This window comes from Coregonus clupeaformis, chromosome 7 (assembly GCF_020615455.1).
Source record: "Coregonus clupeaformis isolate EN_2021a chromosome 7, ASM2061545v1, whole genome shotgun sequence".
NCBI classification, from domain to species: domain Eukaryota; kingdom Metazoa; phylum Chordata; class Actinopteri; order Salmoniformes; family Salmonidae; genus Coregonus; species Coregonus clupeaformis.
This window is the reverse complement of record NC_059198.1, coordinates 23,241,126-23,252,004: the sequence shown is the minus strand read 5'-3', so window position 1 is coordinate 23,252,004 and position 10,879 is coordinate 23,241,126. Positions and strand designations below refer to the sequence as shown.

The 10,879-nt window shown below is 41.0% G+C and overlaps 1 long non-coding RNA gene across 1 annotated transcript; it reads right to left on the bottom strand.

Moving 5' to 3' along the window:
- Positions 1-312: 312 nt before the first annotated feature.
- LOC121570463 lies at positions 313-3,568 on the bottom strand. Its single transcript, XR_006001463.2, has 2 exons — positions 3,330-3,568; positions 313-1,106 (listed from the first exon to the last, which is right to left on the bottom strand). It is a non-coding gene; the product is annotated as an uncharacterized LOC121570463 (long non-coding RNA).
- Between the last annotated feature and the right edge of the window lie 7,311 nt (positions 3,569-10,879).

The following is a 10,879-nucleotide window of genomic DNA, read 5'->3' as shown; positions in this document are numbered from 1 at the left end:
ATAATATTATTCTGAAACGTTCGCTTATAGCGCAGGCCTACTAAAACAAAAAGGGCTGTTCTGCGGCGGACTGGTTTCAGCACCAGTGGTGGTGGACAGCGCCTTCAGAGCGGATCATGTATAAGCAAGGCCTCTACCTCAACCAAAGGTCATTCATTTACGCTCGACCACAGCGCATATTTACATCCTCCCACATATTTTAACATGTTTAAGCTGCATATGTTTAAGCTGCAATAGATCATGTTGCATATCGACAGTGTAGGCTACATGCATTTGAAATGACATCAGTTATCAAAAGTTGAAGACATGAGCTGGTAGTATTGGGTGAACTTTATTTATTCTGAAAAAAAGAAAACAGTACAACATAGGCTACAGGGGAATTTACAGACAACAATTGCAGACACAAACCTTTCCGTTATCGCTTTAGTGTGTCGTTTTAGTGAAAGCTGTGTGCGCTCGCGTAGATGATAGCAGGCTCCGCTCTTGGCATTCACCGCGTGCCTTAATTGTAAGACATTAAATCAAGGTCCGCTGTGAACACGGAGAACCAGAACCTCAGAACACTCTGTGTGTGTGTGTGTATGTGTGTGTCTGTGTCTGTGTGTGTGTGTGTGCTACATTTTGCCATTTCCGCCCATAATATTCCTTGTTCAATATAGACTACCCACCCGTTCCTTCAGACCTTCTGTGCGAATAGTTATGTGGCGATGTCAGTGTTCTTTGAAGTTGAAGTGGCATTCTGTAATGGTAGGTTACTGTTGTAGACTATCAAAAATCATCTCATAGCTGCTGATAAATATAGGCTATATGCATTACCCCATCGTGACAATTTGATAAAATTAGAAAAATAAAGCAATTAAACATTTGCAATAGGCTATGCCTATTGAAGTACGGCGGCCATTGAGCTTGGTGACACCCGTGCGTAATGGGTTAAAGTCGTCACCAGCACTGTTTTTGGGGGCTAGATTCAAAATGATGGTTAGTCCGAATCCATCTCGGGAGGCAAAAAGGGGTACGGGCCATTTGATCTTCTTTAAAGGACGTCTGTTTTGGCAAAACAACGTCAGGAGTAGACTTTAACCACGTCGTATTCCTCCATCAAACACCTACCAAAAAAAAGAAGAAAACACAAAATGCGTCACAAACCTTAGAAAGTCAATCCTGCAATACTGTACGGGAAAGAGAGAAAAGCCTACAAACAGCGGGAAAATGTTCCTCTTACTTAAAAAAATAAAATAATATAGAGATCCATAAAGGTCGCTTTCTGCGTGGAAAAATTGGACGGCACTTTACAAGAGAACGCATAGCACAAGTCTACTCGCAGGTCAAGTCAAAAAAAAAAGAAGAGATACCGCAAAGCGCGAATTGGGCAGTTGGAAAGCCTCAAAACTGCTTTCCTCCTGCATTCCATCAACGCACCGTGGAACCGCCGAAGGCAAACGTATATAGGCTCCTCTCCACACAAATCCATCTGGGACCGAGGACGAGCTGAGCTGAGCTGTACATGTCCCGTTTTCGATACCACTAAATGAGACTGATCTCCCTCAGCCCGGTCTTTTCCCCTCGCCGGATGACTTCAGGATTAATGGCGCTCTAGCCAAACAAATAAGGCATCTGCCTTCAACACAAGAGGATTGCATGGGGGGACGGTGACGTCACTGGGCAAACAGATGTTCTCTCTCTCCCTCTCTCTCTATACCCAACGTCCCCAATCATCTTCCTGTGCCCTTGAAACTAAGGAAAAATCACTTCAATCTCAGTTGAAACCTAATCTCCCTGTTTCTTAGCTATTGCAATTACTCGACGCACCTTGTTAAAGTGTATAGTGATGGACATAGAACGAATAGATATAAGATTTTAAATCCTGTTTTGTCATGTCAATGCACAGTGATCTGTATGAGTAGGCTAGTTTGATAATATCACTACGTGAGTAAGGCTATTGGTTTAGCCTAAAGGTTTGAAGTTGACTGGCTATATAATCAGTTATGCAATGTTGCACTGTTCTAAAAATGAACACACACCCGCGCGGATTCAGAGTGAACCAGAGAGGGAGAGGGATTTTCTTTTTTCAATTTTGTCGAATTGTTTAATATGTGTGAGCAATTTAAAACAATTTCGTTTAGCAATTTGTTTAGGTCCAATGCTGGACCCTATTCGCAGTCCGTGGTTTTGAAACCGGTGCAAAGGGAAAGTATGGAACTGACGTATTTGTTCATGTCATTGCATTCACCATGCGAACTATTTAACATGTTCTCTTTAAAGCAAGAGAATATACATTAATTAAATGAATTGTGCATAGTATCCATGTGCATATATAGAATATAAAACGGCGTAGTGTTTATAGCGCATGATAAACGCGTTTGAAACTGCATGCCAATAGGCTATTGGATGTAAGCTCCGGTTGTGTTGAATTCAGTCATTATATCCATCAATTTGCCTCGTGAAACCAGTGCAAAGTATACTGAAATGGAATGGATCAATTATTGGGTGAAGGCTACTATACTACTTTCTCCACCACTACTATAAGGACTAGCCTATCTACTACAGCAACTAGGCTACTGCTACAACAGTGCTGCTAAGCGTTCCACTAGGCTTTGGGAGCTCTTTCTGCCTTTACACAGATTATATTGACTAATGTATATAAACATGGGCTTGAACGCAGTGTGGATTCAGAAGGCTATGATTATTGCACTGCATTACCCATTCCATATTTGGGATAGAGAAACAAAGGGAAACGCCATTTTAGATGGGGGGGGAAATCCCCCCTCCCTTATGAAAAATCTAAAATATACAGTCCTTTATCTACCGATATTTGGAGTGTGTAACAAAACCGCATGATATTTTACCTTCCCACTATCCGATAATCATTGAGAACTCAACCCAGTAGATCTGTGCGCGGACCCATTGTCTCAAAGCGCCGAGCGACGAACAAACAAGTGCATAATGAGCATGCAGTCATTCCATCATTGTTATAGATTATGTAGCCTAATTCTAGCCCGTATATATGAACCCACTTGCGCCTGTAACGTTTATAGTATAGAGATTATACTGGCTCTTTGTCAACCTTATTCATTTCCATAATTACTAGAGGCATTTTTTTTTACGCCCGCAATAACAATGGCAAGTGCAACGTGGGAGGCAAGTCCGTTATCTTTGAGTGCCTGTGCTTAGAGCGAATCATGCCAACACCCTAACACCATATAGGCTAGTGAGTGTGCATGGTCAGTTTTTATGTTACACATGGACAAGACTAACAAAGCACATTTCTTTCCTTCTCATATATTATATCAAATACGGACCCAGTCGAAACATGGATGCTCCATACTCACCCTCTCTCGCAGGCCATATGGTCGATCCCATAGTATTGTCCTGTATCCATTCGCTTTTTGTTTTCTTTCACATTGTTGTATGGTGTGATTCGTTTTGTTGTTAGCAAACGGCTTGTAGGCATATTCCCGGTTATTTCGGTGTAGTGATGGACAATCGGGGGACTCGGGCAGGCGAGTAGCGGATTCTTCCAGTGTGAGCGATGCTCTGCAAAGCATGGCTGCTTTTTCCCTTTTTTTTTCAAAAGAGGGCAGGTCGTTCTGTGCATTACAATTAGTTAAATCTCTCTCTCTCTCTCTCTCTCTCTCTCTCTCTCTCTCTCTCTCTCTCTCTCTCTCTCTCTCTCTCTCTCTCTCTCTCTCTCTCTCTCTCTCTCTCTCCCCCCACACACACACACATACACACACTGTTGGAAATATCAAATGTCAATATAACATGAAAGGATTTTGTTAAGTTTGTTAGCCTATATATGCATTTTGTTCGTCGTGTTTATTTCTTTCAAGTTGTTAAATATAGCAGCGCACTAAATCATAGCGGACTAGATTTGTGTCATCAACGATAATCTGAACCTAGATTAGGAATGTCCGTAATAACCGTACACCATTGAATCGACGTCTACGTATGCTGGGTGCGATTTGTCATGTTTAATACCATTTGTCCTGAGAGCTCCATTAGTACGTTATAGTTTCACGCATTATGTTTCTAGACCGGAGCTCAATCTCACTGAATTTGTTCCAGTGAGATGGTGAGCCCTCAGACCGCACGTGATTCATTGGCCAGATATAAATGTCATTTTATTTCACGACCTTAAATAGGTAAAAATGCATATTTACAACTCCTAACGATTGGAGATGTTAAAGCATATCTCGACCCAGTTTATCGGAATGCACTTAACATATCTCGACCCAGTTTATCGCAATGCACTTAACCTTTACTTGAAGGTCTTCTAAGGTAGCCAATTGGACATCAATGGGATCCTTACTCACGCAGGTGCATTTATTTACATGGATAGCATTCTTCATATATTTCTAAAATATTATAATGCTGCATAGGCCTGCATTTGCTGTGAATACGCCATGCTTAGCACCATGTTACAAGCATATATGTAATGGATATTTTGGCCCGTGTAGCTCTCTTGCAGAGAGTGAGGCCAACTGCAGCTATCCTAATTAGGTCAAATGAGATAAGGTGGATGCAGCTCTTACAGTACCATCAAATATGGCAACAATTCTGCTTTATAACACACTGGGTTTTTGAAAATGTAAAATATTGTAGACCCCGAGGCAAGTAAAATGTGAGGGCAGTCTATAGGCGACTAATTCTCCAAACGAGTCATCAGTCCATGTCTTGATATGAAAAACGGAGTGACATTAATATCAGTCACTTTATGGATGGTAGCTACTCGTATAGGCCTGCATATTTTGGTTGAACAAATGCATAAGGTGCATACACGAGCTATTCAATGTTGAATTCATTATTAATTTAAGTGCCAACCCTGTGTTCTGTGCCACTGGTTTGTATTCCCTTCACTTCCTGCCGAGATTGACTCAGGGGCAAAATATCCAATGGAAACACAACACAGCGTGGATCCCCACACTGGGCCCCATGGAAAGATGATGTCATTCTAGCCTGTCTAAATTCACTAACGTTATAGGCTCAAGAAAACGACCCGAACACGTAGCGAATCACACACGCACATGCAAGGTGTTACTAAAAACAAATATTTCACTTGACTTGATTTTAGCATCTGATATATGTCGCTATAGCTTGTGTGTCCTCCACACACTTGCTCTGAATACAGAAGCTACTGCATGTTCGAAATGCACCAGCCTTCAAGAAAAACACACCCTCTATTTCTCTGCTTCTTCTCCCTCTGTTCTCTTGACGCGGTGGATGCTGCAGGCATTCTCCTCTCCATCCGTGACATTTACCTCCCTGCTTGCCCTCTATAGAGTATACTATCTAGGCTACTGCACTCTATTACAACGGGCCTTTAAACACACGATTGCTGTGAGAATTAAATTATCGTTTAATGATGCCACATTACCGGACAATGCAGCTTGCCGCTGCAAATATTAAGATAATATCTGGAAGAGGCATTTTCTTCTACAGTTTTAGTAAGCCTATTGATTAATCCACACGTGAAAACACAATGCTGTTGCAACAGTGGTATAGTGCTACATATCTGGATACAACTTTGGAGGGACATTTGAAAGCGCTTTTTTTCACTGTGAGCTGAGAGAAAGGGAAAAAAGCTATTGTTCCCACTGAAACAATGACAGCTGCGGGCGACATGCAGCGGTGCGCGCATGAATGGCGAGGCTCTGGGATGTGCGCGGGTCAGTGCCCGGGGTCTCCATCCCAAAGCCCCTTTCCCAGCGCGTCACAATGAACCTGCGCGCGGTCGGGACTCCGCGGGGTCACAGGCCATCCCCTATTGTCCCGCACTTCAAAACAGATAAACATGTATTAATCAAGGACGGACCGGAGGGCCCCCTGTTTCACAGAGAAAACTAAACCTAGAGAGGGAGAGAGAGGTGGGGAGAGGGTGAAAGGGGGGAGAAAGGGGAGAGAGAAATGTGTACCCCCTGCAGATGAAAATTCCACCATTAGTTAGGCCAGAGGTGGGACTTGTAAAAGTTTGAAATGTTGCCCAAGTCCAACAGTCGGTGTAGAGAAATGTGTTCGGACTGGTTATCAATCGGAGGATGGAGATATTGCTATTGCACGGTCTCTCAAGTAAGACTGAATTTGGAACCTTTAGGTTAGATTTTTTTCTAGTACATTTCGTTCAATTTTAGATTGGATTGTGTTGTGCAGAATATACTTTGGTCAAATCGGTGTGAGGTTGTAGTGCTTGGTTTAACTGGCATTGTTTGTATAGCCTAGACTAGATATCTAATGGGCTAAGGAAAAGTGGTGCTTTGCATGTCGCATTACCCTAACTCACACGTCATTGCGCGGGATTGTTTACAAAATACTCGAAAATATTAGGCTACTTGAAAATACATTGATGTAAGTTGTGCGTATAAGCCATGTGCAGGTGAAAATGGTCGCTACATATTCTAAGTGACACAAAAAGCTATAGTATAGCCAGGTTAGAATTATTCGTTATCACGTAAAAACAATAATACAAAGGGCTGAATTAAATCGAAGTCGAGTGGTTTGACAATTGTTTGGTCATTAAATGTATCTCTAAACGAAGAAACCTAGCTGTACTTCAATCAAATTTTATCTAGCTAGCATATTGATGAATTATTTATTATTTTAGGAAACCGTTACTAATGGGTTATAAATGCACGCGCAGTAGGCATATACTTATTTTGAACTGTAAATACTTTTCTAGTAGGCTAATGCATGTCAATAGGCATGTAAATAGGTTAAAATCAAAACAAATCAAACTATATTTAAAGTGGTTGTGTCAGTCTGTGAATATTCACATGACATTTGAATCCATTCCAGACGAAATCTGGGAACATTCTCTGTAAATTAGCAACATTCAGACACTACTTTCTCATGTGAAAAAAATTAGTGTGTTGTCTGATGTAGTAAAATGTAGTCTACGATAAAACTATCGAAATATCAAATAGCCGCTGTTCAAATGTGTTGTTATTAACGCGTTTAGCCTTCTATTACAGTCGATAAGCGCTGTGGTTTTCTGTATAATCGAATTTGACAACGGGGTATACGTTGCCTATGACCACCCTCCTTCCCATACAGACACAAAGGCCCATAGGCTTCTATCCCCTAACCTTGCAGCATCAGAACCTCACTGAAATAAATGACATATACAATAGGTTACCTCAAAGGTTGTAGATGCAATGATGTGGATCTTATTAATACCACTTTGATAGGCTAATTAATATTATCAATAGCATTATCCATATTAATATTGATTAACCACTCAATAGGAACATTTGATTGCATCAATCCATATCATAATCTTTAGATTTCAGACACCAATCTTTCTGTGAGAAACTCATTTTATGGTCAATATTAGCAATATGATTATCCATATTTGCATTGATCAAACACTCAATTATATCACGGAATTTGGATTGCATTACTGTACAAATGATAATGTAAATATTTGAGACACAGAGATGGACTTGAGAAGCCTGCTGTTTGATACCTGCTGTTATTCTGATATTTCAGATATTGAGACTATTGGGGGAGAGGGAGTGAGCTAACCATAGCTGTGAATTGAAGATGATGAATAGGAAAGGGTAAGAAGTGGGGGATGGGGTGTCTGATTATATGAATATATATATATATATTTTAATATATACTATCAAAAATATATCTCATGTTTTCTTATTAAGGAATACATTTCCATTTTTTATTTCCTTATATTTTTTATTTCAGTATACTAACAAGACACAAACACAATCAAAGCTTAATGAATCTGTAAATCAGTCAATTTAAGCTTCATCATTCCATTTTGCTATTCAAATAGAGGTAACAATTATTGTTAATGGTTATATTATTGTCAGTGATAGCCAAGATGTAACCATATAGCTTAGTGAGTATTTGAGTAACAGGAAGTATCAGATTGTATCTGGGAAATACTAGATGGAAACATTACCAAGTAGTCGTGGTGGTCATGTTACAAATCAATGGCAGGATAAGGTAGTGTTTCAGTGACATCATATTGCCTGTCATATTCAGTTCTGTAGCCATGACAGACAGTGTGACCATTGGTATAGACAGTCCGTCTTAAGGTTGCTCTGCCGTTTGTGTTTCTTCATAAATAGTATTTCCCAGAGTCATGTCAAGAGCTTGGAACTATAAAGTTATATCTGTAAAAAGATGATTCTGGGATAATTGGCATTAAAGTTCTGAACCCTCATTGGTTTGAATGGTGTCAGCAATTTTATATTGTATTCTTTTGAAGTTAACAACACAAATTAGGGTATTTAGAGTACTATATAGGTAGAGAACATTGAACAGAACAAGATTATGTTAATAACTCAATTTTGACAAAAATGCAGAAGCTTATGCCCCAAGCTCGCTCTCTCTCTCTCTCTCTCTCTCTCTCTCTCTCTCTCTCTCTCTCTCTCTCTCTCTCTCTCTCTCTCTCTCTCTCTCTCGCTCTCTCTCTCTCTCTCTCTACATATACAGTGGCTTGCGAAAGTATTCACCCCCCTTGGCATTTTTCCTATTTTGTTGCCTTACAACCTGGAATTAAAATGAATTTTGGGGGGGTTTGTATCATTTGATTTACACAGCATGCCTACCACTTTGAAGATGCAAAATATGTTTTATTGTGAAACAAACAAGAAATAAGAAAACAGAAAACTTCCCTCCCCCCTACCCTTTGCAGCAATTACAGCTGCAAGTCTCTTGGGGTATGTCTCTATAAGCTTGGCAAATCTAGCCACTGGGATTTTTTCCCATTCTTCAAGGCAAAACTGCTCCAGCTCCTTCGAGTTGGATGGGTTCCGCTGGTGTAAAGCAATCTTTAAGTCATACCACAGATTCTCAATTGGATTGAGGTCTGGGCTTTGACTAGGCCATTCCAAGACATTTAAATTACATTTACATTTACGTCATTTAGCAGACGCTCTTATCCAGAGCGACTTACAGTTAGTGCATACATTATTCTTTTTTATTTTCATACTGGCCCCCTGTGGGAATCGAACCCACAACCCTGGCGTTGCAAACGCCATGCTCTACCAACTGAGCTACCTCCCTGCCGGCCATTCCCTCCCCTACCCTGGACGACGCTGGGCCAATTGTGCGCCGCCCCATTGGTCTCCCGGTTGCGGCCGGCTACAGCAGAGCCTGGATTCGAACCAGGATCTCTAGTGGCACAGCTAGCACTGCGATGCAGTGCCTTAGACCACTGCGCCACTCGGGAGGTAAATGTTTACCCTTAAACCACTCGAGTGTTGCTTTAGCAGTATGCTTAGGGTCATTGTCCTGCTGGAAGGTGAACCTCCGTCCCAGTCTGAAATCTCTGGAAGACTGAAACAGGTTTCCCTCAAGAATTTCCCTGTATTTTGCGCCATCCATCATTCCTTCAATTCTGACCAGTTTCCCAGTCCCCGCCGATGAAAAACATCCCCACAGCATGATGCTGCCACCACCATGCTTCACTGTGGGGATGGTGTTCTCGGGGTGATGAGAGGTGTTGGGTTTGCGCCAGACATAGTGTTTTCCTTGATGGCCAAAAAGCTCAATTTTTGTCTCATCTGACCAGAGTACCTTCTTCCATATGTTTGGGGAGTCTCCCACATGCCTTTTGGCGAACACCAAACATGTTTGCTTATTTTTTTCTTTAAGCAATGGCTTTTTTCTGGCCACTCTTCCATAAAGCCCAGCTCTGTGGAGTGTACGGCTTAAAGTGGTCCTATGGGCAGATACTCCAATCTCTGCTGTGGAGCTTTGCAGCTCCTTCAGGGTTATCTTTGGTCTCTTTGTTGCCTCTCTGATTAATGCCCTCCTTGCCTGGTCCATGAGCTTTGGTGGGTGGCCCTCTCTTGGCAGGTTTATTGTGGTGCCATGTTCTTTCAATTTTTTTATAATGGATTTAATGGTGCTCCGTGGGATGTTCAAAGTTCCTGATATTTTTTTATAACCCAACCCTGATCTACACTTCTCCACAACTTTGTCCCTGACCAGTTTGGAGATCTCCTTGGTCTTCATGGTGCCGCTTGCTTAGTGGTGTTGTGGACTCTGAGGCCTTTCAGAACAGGTGTATATATACTGAGATCATATGACACTTAGATTGCACACAGGTGGACTTTGTTTAACTAATTATGTGACTTCTGAAGGTAATTGGTTGCACCAGATCTTATTTAGGGGCTTCATAGCAAAGGGGGTGAATACATATGCACGCACCACTTTTCCGTTATTTATTTTTTCGAATTTTTTGAAACAAGTTATTTTTTTCATTTCACTTCACCAATTTGGACTATTTTGTGTATGTCCATTACATGAAATCCAAATAAAAATCCATTTAAATTGCAGGTTGTAATACATCAAAATAGGAAAAATGCCAAGGGGGATGAATACTTTTGCAAGGCACTGTATATATATATATATATAGGCTATGTTTGGCTCTGGTATTTCATCGATCATTGTAATGACTGGAGCATACATTAGTATATGGACTATGAGAGATGGCTTGTCATGACCTGTTGTTTTAGTTTTTGTCATTAGGACACAGAATGAGCAGTACTCTCTCCACAATCAATGTATGTCGGCCTCATAATCATCTGTTAATATATGATTACATTGGTTATTATTACACTATAGTTAAGTCTAATGAAATGTATCATTATTATACAATACAGTATTGGCATCCAGTCATACTCTTTTTTGTTTGGAACGATGTCCTTAGATGGCATTGTCATCATAAATGTATTTCAATGAAATCCTGATCTGAGTTGTCCCCCTATATTTAGTCCAGATAGGCCTGGGTGTTATCCCAGGCAGGGTAGTGTAGCACCAAAGACCAAACAGCTGTTCTGTTGTTGTTGGTTGCGTGTGAGCAGAACCAGGTCAGCTGCAGTACAGACCTTCAGGCTGTGTTTCCAGAGTCAGGCTG